We start from the raw sequence: 13,247 nt of genomic DNA, 5'->3' as shown, positions 1-13,247 counted from the left end.
AGAAGAACTTTATTTAAACATATATTTGAATATTGCAGGATAAGCATGTGAAAGATTATAAATACCCTTTATGTACAGGATAAGAAGAATATGAAAGATTATAAATATCCTTTATGTACAGGATAAGCATATGAAAGATTATATATCCTTTATTTATTTTATATAGTAAGTACCTGGTTTTCAATTCATCACCCTGGAGGCTGCGGATGCCGTAGAATTCAATGAAAGTCTGAAAGCAGCGAAAACTTATGTTCGATGCTGCAAGACAAAGAAATATAACCCATTGATTTCTATGATAGAAAACAAGTAACGTTTACACCTAACACCCTAACATAAACCCCGATTCTAAACACCCATAATCTGCCGCCCAACATCACCAACACCTAAATAAAATGTATTAACTCCTATTCCGCCGCTCCCCGATATCGCCGCAACCTAAATAAAGTTATCAACCCCTATCCCGCCACTCCCCGACACTGCCGCCACTAAATAAACGTATTAACCCCTAAACCTCTGGCCTCCCACATCACTACCACTAACTAAACCTATTAACCCCTAAACCATCATTCCCCCCACATCGCCATAAAATAAATTAAGCTATTAACCACTAAACCTAACAAGCCGCTAATTTTAAATTAAAATTACAACATCCCTATCTTCAAATAAATTTAAACTTACCTGTATAATTAATTTTATTTTATTTTAAACTATTAATTAACCTACCCTAACTATTATCCTACAATTAAATTGAACTACCAATTAAATTAAATAAATTACCTATAAAAAAACCTAACCCTACTCAAATTATTTTAATATACAATTAAACATTATTAAAAGTACTAAATTACAGAAAAAAACAAACACTAAGTCACAAAAAAAACACTAAATTTCGAAAAACACATTTTTTTTTTACATTGCAAAAAATACAAACACCCCCCAACAGTTAAACCCACCACCCAATCAACCAACCCCCCCCCCAAACAAAAAACCTATCTAAAATAACCTAAGCTCCCCATTGCCCTGAAAAGGGCATTTGTATGGGAATTGCCTTTAAAAGGCATTTAGCTCTTTTACATGCCCAGTCCCTATCTAAAAATAAAACCCACCCAAAAAACCTTTAAAAAAACCTAACACTAACCCCCGACTATCCACTTACAGTTCTTGAAGTCCCGCTTGAAGGATCCATCCAGCCGGAGAAGTCCTTATCCAGGTGGCAAGAAGTCTTCATCCGGGCGACCTCTTCCATCTTCATCCAGCCAAAGAAGTCCTCATCCAGGCAGCAAGAAGTCTTCATCCAGACAGTATCTTCTATCTTCATTCATCCGGCGCGGAGCGGGGCCATCCTGAAGACATCTGGCGCAGAGCATCCTCTTCATACGGTCGCCGCCGTAAACTAGAACTTGCATTCCTATTGGCTGAAAGATTTCAATCAGCCAATAGGAATTAGAGCTGCTAAAATCCTATTGGCTGTTGAAATCAGCCACTAGGATTTGAGCAGCTCTCATTCTATTTGCTGATTGGAACAGCCAATAGGATGAGAGCTCAATCCTATTGGCTGATTGGAACAGCCAAAAGGATTTTAGCAGCTCTAATCCTATTGGCTGATTGGAACAGCCAATAGGAATGCTAGGGACTCCATCTTCGATTAAGTCACTTTCATTGAAGCTCCTGTTTGGGCGGCGACTGTATAAAGAGGATGCGCCGTGCTGGATGTCCTCAGGATGGACCTGCTCCACGCCGGATGGATGAAGATAGAAGATGCCGTCTGGATAAAAACTTCTTGCCGCCTGGATGAGGACTTCTCCGGCTGGATGAAGATGGAGTTATCTTTGGGACAATGCCCCACAAAAGGTCCTTTTAAGGGCCATTGGTAGTTTATTGTAGGCTAGGGTTTTTTTATTTTGGGGGGACTTTTTTATTTTGATAGGGCTATTAGATTAGGTGTAATTCTTTTTTATTTTTGATAATGTGTTGTTTTTTTTTCGTAATTTAGTGTTTGCTTTTTTGTAACTTAGTTTTTTTTAGGGGGGTAATTTAGCACATTTAATAATGTTTAATAGTATATTTAAATAATTTGTTTAGGGTTAGGTTTTTTAATATGTAATTTAGTTTATTTAATCGGTAGTTTAATTTAATTGTAGTATAATAGTTAGGGTAGGTTAATTAATAGTTTAAAATAGTTTATTTTAATTCTACAGATAAGTTTACATTTATGTGAAGATAGGGAGATTGTAATTTTAATTTAAAGTTAGCGGCTTGTTAGGTTTAGGGGTTAATAGCTTAATTTAGTTTATGGCGATATGGGGGGCTGACAGTTTAGGGGTTAATAGGTTTAGTTAGTGGTGGTGATGTGGGAGGCCAGAGGTTTAGGGGTTAATACGTTTATTTAGGTTGCATCGGGGTCAGGGAGTGGAGGGTTAGGGGTTAATAACTTTATTTAGTTTGCAGCGATGTCGGGGAGAGACAGGATAGGGGTTAAACATTTTAGCATAGTGGCGGCGTTTAGTTACAGGGTATGAATAAAGTTGGGAAAAAGCCGAATAGATGCGAGATCGATGACTGTTAGTTAACAACAGTCCGATGCTCATCGCCCCGTACTTGGTGCTAGGGATGGGCGAATGTGTCTATATCCGAACTCGAATGTTAGAACGAATGTTATTGTAAAAATTCGATTTACATAATAGAATGTTGATAAGAACGAATATTCTTAAAAATTTGATTTTCGAATGTTATTTATAGTTTTCGAATGTCACATTCGAATTAGAATGTTACATTCAAATTCAAATGTTACATTCGAATATCACATTCGAATTCGAATATTACATTTATAAAACACAATTGTAGACTATAAACACTATTTCGAATGTCACATTCAAATCGAATATCACATTCGAATCGAATGTCACATTCGAATTCGAATATTACATTTATAAAACACAGTATTAGACTAGAAATACTATTTCGAATTAGAATGTCACATTCGAATCAAATATCACAATCGAATCGAATATCACATTTAAAACACAGTATTAGACTAGAAATACTATTTCAAATTTTAATGTGAAATTCGAATTCGAATGTAGCATTCGAATTTGAATATTACATTTATTAAACACAGTTGTAGACTAGAAATACTATTTCAAATTTGAATGTCACATTCGAATTTGAATGTCACATTCGAATTTGAATATTACATTTTGAAATTGAATGAATACATAGCTAAACATTCTATTATTCGAACAAATATTTTCTAATTTTATTGAAAAATTTGAAAACGAAAATTTGAAAATAGAATGTTAGAATTTTATATAAACATTTGAAATTCGATTCGAACGAACGAATGTATCAAAATTCGTTTTAAATTTTGAATTTTTAGAAACATTCGCCCATCCCTACTTGGTGCGCGTCTTTTTGCTGGATTTTTCATAAATAAGGAGAGCGTATTGAGATACCCGGCTGCAATGTTAGGGGATGTTAGGCGAGCGTATTGATGCCAGCAAATTCAACATAGTTGACAGCTTGATACATATCCCCCATAGTCTTAAATAAAACATTTTCATAGGAGTTTTATTCAGACAAGCACAGTGTTGGCTAAAATCCAGCACATAGGAGGGCAGCCATCTTCATAATAAGTGAATGCTCTTATTAGTTCATATTGTTCAGAAAATAATTGCTGTAATATTTTTCCTTTTAACTTCATTATACAGTATTATATTATTATACTAGAATCTCTGTTCCTGTTGTAAAAACAGAAGTAACGATTTAGGCCTAGATTACAAGTTAAACTCAAAATTGAGCTTACACGAGCACGATATTTGCACTTCACTAACTAATAACGGTGCACACAAATGTGCGCTGGTATTACAAGTTGAGCGCAATGCGAACGTGACCTCACGTTCATATTGCAGGGAAGCTTTGAGCTCACGAGAACGCACTTTCATAGCCTCCAATGGGAGCGTTGTTCTCCTGCTTGAGACACGGCAGAGAACATACCACAGCAAGGGGGGTAAGTCACAGCGATGGGCAGCAAAGTTTAAATATAAATATGTATATCAATATAGACATATATATTTATGTGCTTATATGTTTATATACACATAAACACACACATATATATATATATTTTTATATATATATATATATATATATAAATATATATATATAAATAAATAACACAGTCCCCATAGACTGCAATGTAAAGGCACTTTTCAGTGCTATTTTTTTCTAACACCCGACATCCGCATACTTTAACCCCTAAAAACTGTTAAATGCTACTACGAGCTAATGGTAGCATTGAACTGCCACTTGTAATGGCTGGTTATTTATCATTAGCCCGTAAACGGGCGAATTTGCCCATATACGGGAGCGTGATAAATTAGCACTCCACTTGTAATCTAGCACTTAATATGTCTGCCTTTGCTTATTTATCCTCCCAACATTTAAAGTTATGTTTCTGTTCATTCCATTGATATTTAGCAGAGTAAGAATTTAGACGACTTTGGGCTAGTTTACAAGTGGAGCTCTCAATTTTTGCGCATGCAGAAAATCTGCAAATTTGACCGTTTGCAAGCATGCGATATATAACCAGCCATTACAAGTGTCAGCAATTATCTAAAAGAACCATACTCTGGTTAATTATCTAAAAGTGCACGAAATGCCCTCAAAATAGAGGGGATTATAGTTTTTTATTAAAAGAAAATATAGCTTTTTTTAAAATTAAAAAACAACTGGATTAGGCATTTTTTGGGGTGTAAAGTTGGCGGGAGTGGGGTGTTAGAAAAAAAATCAGAATTGAAAGGTGCCTTTACATTGCAGTCTATTAGAACGGTGTGTTCCCGGTAAATATATATGTATATGAATATATACACATATTAACACATACAGTAAATATATATACATATATCCGCATATGCATATATATTTACAAATGCTGTAATTGCTGCGCTACTCACCCCTTTTACTACACTTAGGTTCCCATTGGTGCCTATGGAAACGTGCTCCCAAGAGCGCAATGATTCCGGAGCTTGCGTTCGCATTGCTGTTACCTTGTATAACCAACCCACATTATCGAGTGCTGGTATTACACAGTGGAGCGCAAATATTGCTTTCTTGAAAGAGATATTTAGCACTCCGATTGTAGTCTGGCCCTATATTTTTCTCTCTGAACTAGCAACTTTTTCCTCTACTTCACCCATTCACACATACACAAAACCATAATTTTGTTATTTCTAAAGCAGAAGCAGATTCACCTCTACAATTTAAATAATGAATATTTGATATAACAACAGCCTAACAATTAGACAATTAGTTCAAGAACAATATAGAAAATGATATACAAGCTTCCTGTTGTACAGAAGGGAAAGCTTATTACAATACATGGAAATGATATATGTATCTTTGAAACAGGTAAAACATAACAACTCTGCTCCTGCAGTGCCATGACACCTGTATGCCACCCCAGCAAGCCCCTCGTACAGAACTCCAGTGTACAAACTAGCAAGCCACACAGGACAAATGAGTTTCGAGTGCGCAGCTGTCACACCCGCTGCGTCACCTCAGCATTGCCCAATGACAAGGTGCGGTAGGTTGTGAGCACAGCGTAGATCGTTCAGTTGCATTGCTATGTTCTGGGGTGCATAGTTGTACAGTAGGACGTATTACGCAAGTAGAATAAATGCTTAGCATAAACATGAATTGCAATGTGTGCACCCCCCCCCCCCGCTCCTAATACTCCACGATCAAGCCCCTCCCAGCAGTGAGCACTCTATCTTGTCGTGTCCTATCAGTACATTAACATTTAACATAATTAGCAGATCCTAGATCTTTATTATGGAGCCTTACCTGTACTGCTAAGCTTCCCTTGAGTGAGAGGCTGTACAAATTAGCAAGCCAAGCTGGAGGACGCCGTTGTAGGTTGCTATCTGCGTTCCACGGTGGTAAAGTCTTTAAATCACTTGAATCTGAGTGACTCATGAGCCAGATCATCCTCTCTGCACTGGTGCTTGCTGTACCCCAGATAGCATGCACCCATCTGAGCTTAGTTTGTTACGGGTCACAACAAGAATCAGGAGGGGAGCACAGTCCCATGCTGATCTCCAAATGCTACACCCCCAGGGATTCAAACTTCTACAAGCTATTTCTAATATATTTTCTAAATTAATACAAATGAAAACTTTCTCCCCAAAGTTATAATACTGGATATCCACCTTGCAGCACTAATTGAGAAATATATATACATATACTGTATTTGTGTGTATATATATATATATATATATATATATATATATATATATATATATATATATATATATATATATATATATATATATATATTTGTAGAGAGAGAGGGAATACCATTAAAAAAACACAATTGAATGTCCTCCAAGACATTCCAGTACTTCCAGGAAACCCACCTGTGATTTGTGGCAGGACCATGAAGGGACGGCAGGACCGGGTGTGCCATGGTAAGGGACGAGTTCTGTGGATTGGACTAGGCCTGTAGTGGCAGGGCTGGTTGAATTTGGGTATGCAACGGGCAGAGCTGGGTAAGCCTGGATAGAGTAAAGGGGGAAAGCAAGAAATTACCAACATTGGGGGAAACATGGGGGGGGTCAGCAATTATGCTGGATGGTAGTGACCCCCCTAGCCCACAATGATAATGCCACTGAACTGCAATTATGTAAGTGGTTAAATAAATAGAATGTATGGCAAAAGTGTGTTATTTTGTTATAATAAAAATATTTTCAATATCATATTTTCATATACATTCTATCAGCGTATAACTTTTTTGGCTGCCCTGGATTTTCTAAGATACAAGAGCTGTGTTTGTATATATATATATATATATATATATATATATATATATATATATATATATGAGTTCAGTAAATAAAATCAGTTTTGGATGCATTGTACAGGTGTGTGTTTTGAATTTAGAATGGAGCTTATATACACAGTGTGATGCTTTTTCTTTAAATAGTTGCTTTATTTAGTTTCATCTTTGGAAACTATTCCATATCAGAGTAATTTGGTGTATCACATTCACAATGAATATGTTATTTCAGTTTCTAAAACCAGCAGAATGAATTAAATTCCACCTGATTTTGCAGTGTTTTCAAATTTTAGATAATTCAGATTTGTATAATATTTTTTTTTGTATGTTCCTAATGATTTCTTGTTATTTTGCATTGGAAACCCAATAAAGGGGTCCAATGCAAAAAAGTTGTGCTAACAGTTGTGCATGAGCGATAATGAGTTTATAACGCCTGTTTGCGCGCATTGGCAGCAGTGCACATTTTACAAGTTGAAAGTAAAGGTGATCGCTTGAGCGCAGTTGAAGTTAACGCATGTCGGGTTAGCGTGACCTTAGAACTCTGGTGAACTGTTACGTTCGAATAAACAGTTGCATCAAACACATCAAACACGTAAAAGTACAATTACCCTCATAATAACCCCATCTAATAAAAATTATTAAAAAAAAAATATTGCACAAAAAAGTTATGATATGAGATCTCAGGTGTTAGAGAAAAAAAAGGCAGGCAAATAGCTTTAACATAAAAATATATACATATACATATGAACACCGGTGTTAAAGGTTTTTTGAAGTAAAATGTATCTTTCTAAAATTATTTGAGTAGCTTCAGAGTATTGACAAGACTTTTAAGATTAAGGGGCAGATTTATCACGGCCCGAATGGGGCCATATACACCTGTTCCGGCGCAAGCCTTCAGGCTCGCCAGAAACAGGAGTTAAGAAGCAGCAGTCTTAAGACCGCTGTTCCTTAACTTGTCCGCTACAACTGAGGCTGTGGACAGCAATCCGCCCGATCACATACGATCGGGTTTATTGACACCCCCTAGTGGCATTGCAAGGGGCGGCATTACGCAAGCATTTCACTAGAAATGCTTTTGCAATGATAAATGCCGACAGCGTATGCTGTTGGCATTTATCAATGTGTGGTGGACATGACCCGCAACAGCGGATCATGTTTGCTGCACTTTGAGAAATCGGCCCCAATGGGTAAGATCACAATGTTTTGAGGTTTTTTCTTTGAAATTGGTCGGCATGTGCTTACAATACAAAATGTATCTGTGTATTAAAAACCAGCAGCTGTGAGCACCTTTTCAACGGAAAAGTTACGGAAGGCCTTTTTGTTTGTCTGGTGCTTGTTATCAGGATATCAATTGGGAGTTGACCTAAAAGGGGTATATACAATATACCTTTGTGCCTCCTAAGGTTACAGTAAAATGCCTTTGACTCATTTCTTTGTTCACTGTGAAAGGAAAATGCTAATTTACATGTGTTTGGACTTAGCACAACTAAGTCACAACAGTGAGAGTGTGACATAGATTGAAACATTAAAGGGACATCAACCCCAAAATGTGCTTCTTTCTTTTGGTATTATTTTTTGAAGGAACACCAATGCATTTCTTGGAGTTACCTGAACACAACTGATGAGCCAATCACAGGAGGAATATACAATATGTGTAGCCACCAATCATCAGATAGCTCCCACTGAGTGCAGCGCAAGGGGCAAATCACGCAGCGTTGGGCAGCAATAAAAAAATATATACGTATATGCTTATATACATATATATTTATGTGTTTATATGTGTATATACACATATTAACTCATAAATATATATGTATATAAGAATAAATGTGAAGACACTTTAGGTGCCATTTTCTTTTTCCAAACACCCCACATCCCCTCATTTAACCCCTTATAACTGCTTCATATATATTTCTCTTATGTTAATGGACTGTCCTCTTTATTTTGAGGGCAATTGGGGCTACTTTTTATTTTTAACCAGAGGTCTGACCTCTGATTAATTGAATTAAGTGCAAAGTTAAACCGTGAACTAGTGTTAGCCTTAACCACCCACTTGTAATGGTTGGTTATATAAAGTGTGCCCCTAAATTTGCCCCTTTATGGATGCACATTACGATAGGGCATCACTTGTAATCTAGACCAGTGATTTGCAACCTTTTTTTTTGCCGTGGCACACTTTTTTACATTAAAAAATCCTGTGGCACACGACCATCCCAAAATTTTACAAAATCACACATTGTAGCCTAATACAGGAGATATATATATACAGGGAGTGCAGAATTATTAGGCAAGTTGTATTTTTGAGGATTAATTTTATTATTGAACAACAACCATGTTCTCAATGAACCCAAAAAACTCATTAATATCAAAGCTGAATAGTTTTGGAAGTAGTTTTTAGTTTGTTTTTAGTTATAGCTATTTTAGGGGGATATCTGTGTGTGCAGGTGACTATTACTGTGCATAATTATTAGGCAACTTAACAAAAAACAAATATATACCCATTTCAATTATTTATTTTTACCAGTGAAACCAATATAAAATCTCAACATTCACAAATATACATTTCTGACATTCAAAAACAAAACAAAAACAAATCAGTGACCAATATAGCCACCTTTCTTTGCAAGGACACTCAAAAGCCTGCAATCCATGGATTCTGTCAGTGTTTTGATCTGTTCACCATCAACATTGCATGCAGCAGCAACCACAGCCTCCCAGACACTGTTCAGAGAGGTGTACTGTTTTCCCTCCTTGTAAATCTCACATTTGATGATGGACCACAGGTTCTCAATGGGGTTCAGATCAGGTGAACAAGGAGGCCATGTCATTAGATTTTCTTCTTTTATACCCTTTCTTGCAAGCCACGCTGTGGAGTACTTGGACGTGTGTGATGGAGCATTGTCCTGCATGAAAATCATGTTTTTCTTGAAGGATGCAGACTTCTTCCTGTACCACTGCTTGAAGAAGGTGTCTTCCAGAAACTGGCAGTAGGACTGGGAGTTGAGCTTGACTCCATCCTCAACCCGAAAAGGCCCCACAAGCTCATCTTTGATGATACCAGCCCAAACCAGTACTCCACCTCCACCTTGCTGGCGTCTGAGTCGGACTGGAGCTCTCTGCCCTTTACCAATCCAGCCACGGGCCCATCCATCTGGCCCATCAAGACTCACTCTCATTTCATCAGTCCATAAAACCTTAGAAAAATCAGTCTTGAGATATTTCTTGGCCCAGTCTTGACGTTTCAGCTTGTGTGTCTTGTTCAGTGGTGGTCGTCTTTCAGCCTTTCTTACCTTGGCCATGTCTCTGAGTATTGCACACCTTGTGCTTTTGGGCACTCCAGTGATGTTGCAGCTCTGAAATATGGCCAAACTGGTGGCAAGTGGCATCTTGGCAGCTGCACGCTTGACTTTTCTCAGTTCATGGGCAGTTATTTTGCGCCTTGGTTTTTCCACACGCTTCTTGCGACCCTGTTGACTATTTTGAATGAAACGCTTGATTGTTCAATGATCACGCTTCAGAAGCTTTGCAATTTTAAGAGTGCTGCATCCCTCTGCAATATATCTCACTATTGTTGACTTTTCTGAACCTGTCAAGTCCTTCTTTTGACCCATTTTGCCAAAGGAAAGGAAGTTGCCTAATAATTATGCACACCTGATATAGGGTGTTGATATCATTAGACCACACCCCTTCTCATTACAGAGATGCACATCACCTAATATGCTTAATTGGTAGTAGGCTTTCGAGCCTATACAGCTTGGAGTAAGACAACATGCATAAAGAGGATGATGTGGTCAAAATACTCATTTGCCTAATAATTCTGCACTCCCTGTATATATATTTCTGTGAATGAATGTCAATGTCATGGTTGTAAATGATGCCTGATGAGCCTGTCACATACCTCCCAATATTTCAAAATTTGAAAGAGGGACATCCCCGCACTGTTGTTAGTCTGCCGCGGCACACCTGAGGATCTCTCACGGCACACTAGTTGAAAAACACTGATCTAGACCTATGTCATTTAAACTGTAATGGTGGGAAAAATGTTTACCTATGTATGTACGACTAACATAAAATATTTAGGAATGAGAGAGATAATTTCTAGTTATTGAACATTTGAAATAAAAATGTTACAGTGCAATGATATAAAAAAAATAAGAAATAATAAGGCAATATCTAACAAGAAACTATCACACATTCCTAAAATAAATTTAAAACGTTAGAGCAAAAGCCATTTTTAATAAAGGAACAAAATCTATAAAGCGTCTGTATTACCCAATGTATTAATATACTAAATTATTTTTAAAAAGAAAAATTGACCTATGACAACTTTCAACTTCTATCTCTGTGGACTAAATGAATAGGTGCAAAGGAAATTGGATTATCTGTTTTCAAAACTGATGTAAAGCACTTATTACAGTGTCCTTGTAAACCAAAAGGTCAGTTAGCGAGAGAAATTGGGATCATATAGCAGAGAAAAGGCAATATAGTCTAACTATTTTTTCATTTATTTTATGTTCTACTATTCTCAAGATAGTAAGTGATTAGAGTTTATTGCATCTGAAAATTACACTCCTAAGAACTGAATTTATTATATATATATATATACCTGTATATTTGTTTATTTATTTATTTTAAAGGCACAAATAAATAAAGTATATATGCTGTGCATTTTTGCACATGCTCAGTAGGAACTAAAGTTTTAGAAATTGTGTGTATAAAAAGAATCTACATATTTTGATCATATAAATATTTTGGAAAGTTGTTTTTTAAAAAAAAAAAAAAAAAAAAGCAGAATGATTAGACAAAAAAATAATCAATTATTACAACAAAAAACCTGAAAAAAACTTAAAGGGACATGAAACCCCCAATTTTAAACAACTTTCCAATTTGCTTATATTATCTAAAGTGCTTCATTCTCTTGGTATTCTTAGTTGAAAAGCATATTAAGGTAGGCTCATGAGCAGCAATGCACTACTGGGAGCTAGCTGCTGTTTGGTGACTGCCCAAAAATGCCTCTTTTATTGGTTCACCAGATGTCTTCAGATAGCTCTCAGTAATGCATAGCTGCTCACTCAAGAAAGAATACCAAGAGAATGAAGCAAATTGGATAAAATATGTAAATTGGAAAGTTGTTTAAAATCACATGCTCTATTTGAATCATGAATTAATAAGAAATTGCACGCTGGGGAGCTATGCTAAATCTCTTCTTCTTCATAGACTCCCGGGCCATGCTAATGCTCTTTTTAGTGTGGCTCCGCAGCGTGCTACAGGTACATTAACATAGCTTGTGGGGAGCTAATCGGAGTCCAGAGCCTTATTCTCCTATTAGCGCGGCCCTGGACTCTGTAAAGAAGGTTGGGTTAGCGCTCCCCCCATGCTAATGCCAGGTTGTCTATGAAAAAGAAGAAGAAGAGGATTAGCATGGCTCACTAGCACACTACAGGTAAGTAAAACACCTAATTTAAAGAATAACAAATATATTCATGAATTTTACTTGTTGTTCTTTAAATTAGAGCATTCCTTTGAATATTTCTTTTGTTAAAACAAAACAACTATCAGTATTTTCTTTACAAATTTACATTTGTAAAAAAACTAATGCCCATCCCTAGCACTCACTTTATAGACATTTTAAAAAACTGCCTCTTACTGTGCAGAGCGAGATTTGTTTGATTGCGATTGGAAGCAAACAACAATGGCAAGCACTTAACTTCTGATCATGACAATGTGATTGCCAAGAGAAATCTAGCTCCTAAAGACAGTAGTGTATGAAATAAAAAGAAAGCTTGTAATAATTTGTAAAACATACACATAAATATCCAAAGTATGGTCCTAATTTGTTTAATTTACTAAGGCCTAGATTTAGAGTTGGACGGTAGCCGTGAAAACCAGCGTTAGAGGCTCCTAACGCTGGTTTTTACCGCCCTCTGGTATTTGGAGTCAGTCAGGAAAGGGTCTAACGCTCACTTTCCAGACGCGACTTTTCCATACCGCAGATCCCCTTACGTCATTTGCGTATCCTGGCCTAGATTTAGAGTTGGGCGGTAGCCGTCAAAACCAGCGTTAGAGGCTCCTAACGCTGGTTTTGGGCTACCGCCGGTATTTAGACTCAGTCATTAAAGGGTCTAACGCTCACTTTCCAGCCGCGACTTTTCCATACCGCAGATCCCCTTACGTCAATTGCGTATCCTATCTTTTCAATGGGATCTTTCTAACGCTGGTATTTAGAGTCGTGTCTGAAGTGAGCGTTAGAATTCTAACGACAAAACTCCAGCCGCAGAAAAAAGTCAGTAATTAAGAGCTTTCTGGGCTAACGCCGGTTTATAAAGCTCTTAACTACTGTGCTCTAAAGTACACTAACACCCATAAACTACCTACGTACCCCTAAACCGAGGTCCCCCCACATCGCTGCCACTCG

This window comes from Bombina bombina, chromosome 4 (genome assembly GCF_027579735.1).
Source record: "Bombina bombina isolate aBomBom1 chromosome 4, aBomBom1.pri, whole genome shotgun sequence".
Taxonomy (NCBI): domain Eukaryota; kingdom Metazoa; phylum Chordata; class Amphibia; order Anura; family Bombinatoridae; genus Bombina; species Bombina bombina.
The sequence above is the reverse complement of the archived record's forward strand: the minus strand, read 5'-3'. Positions refer to the sequence as shown.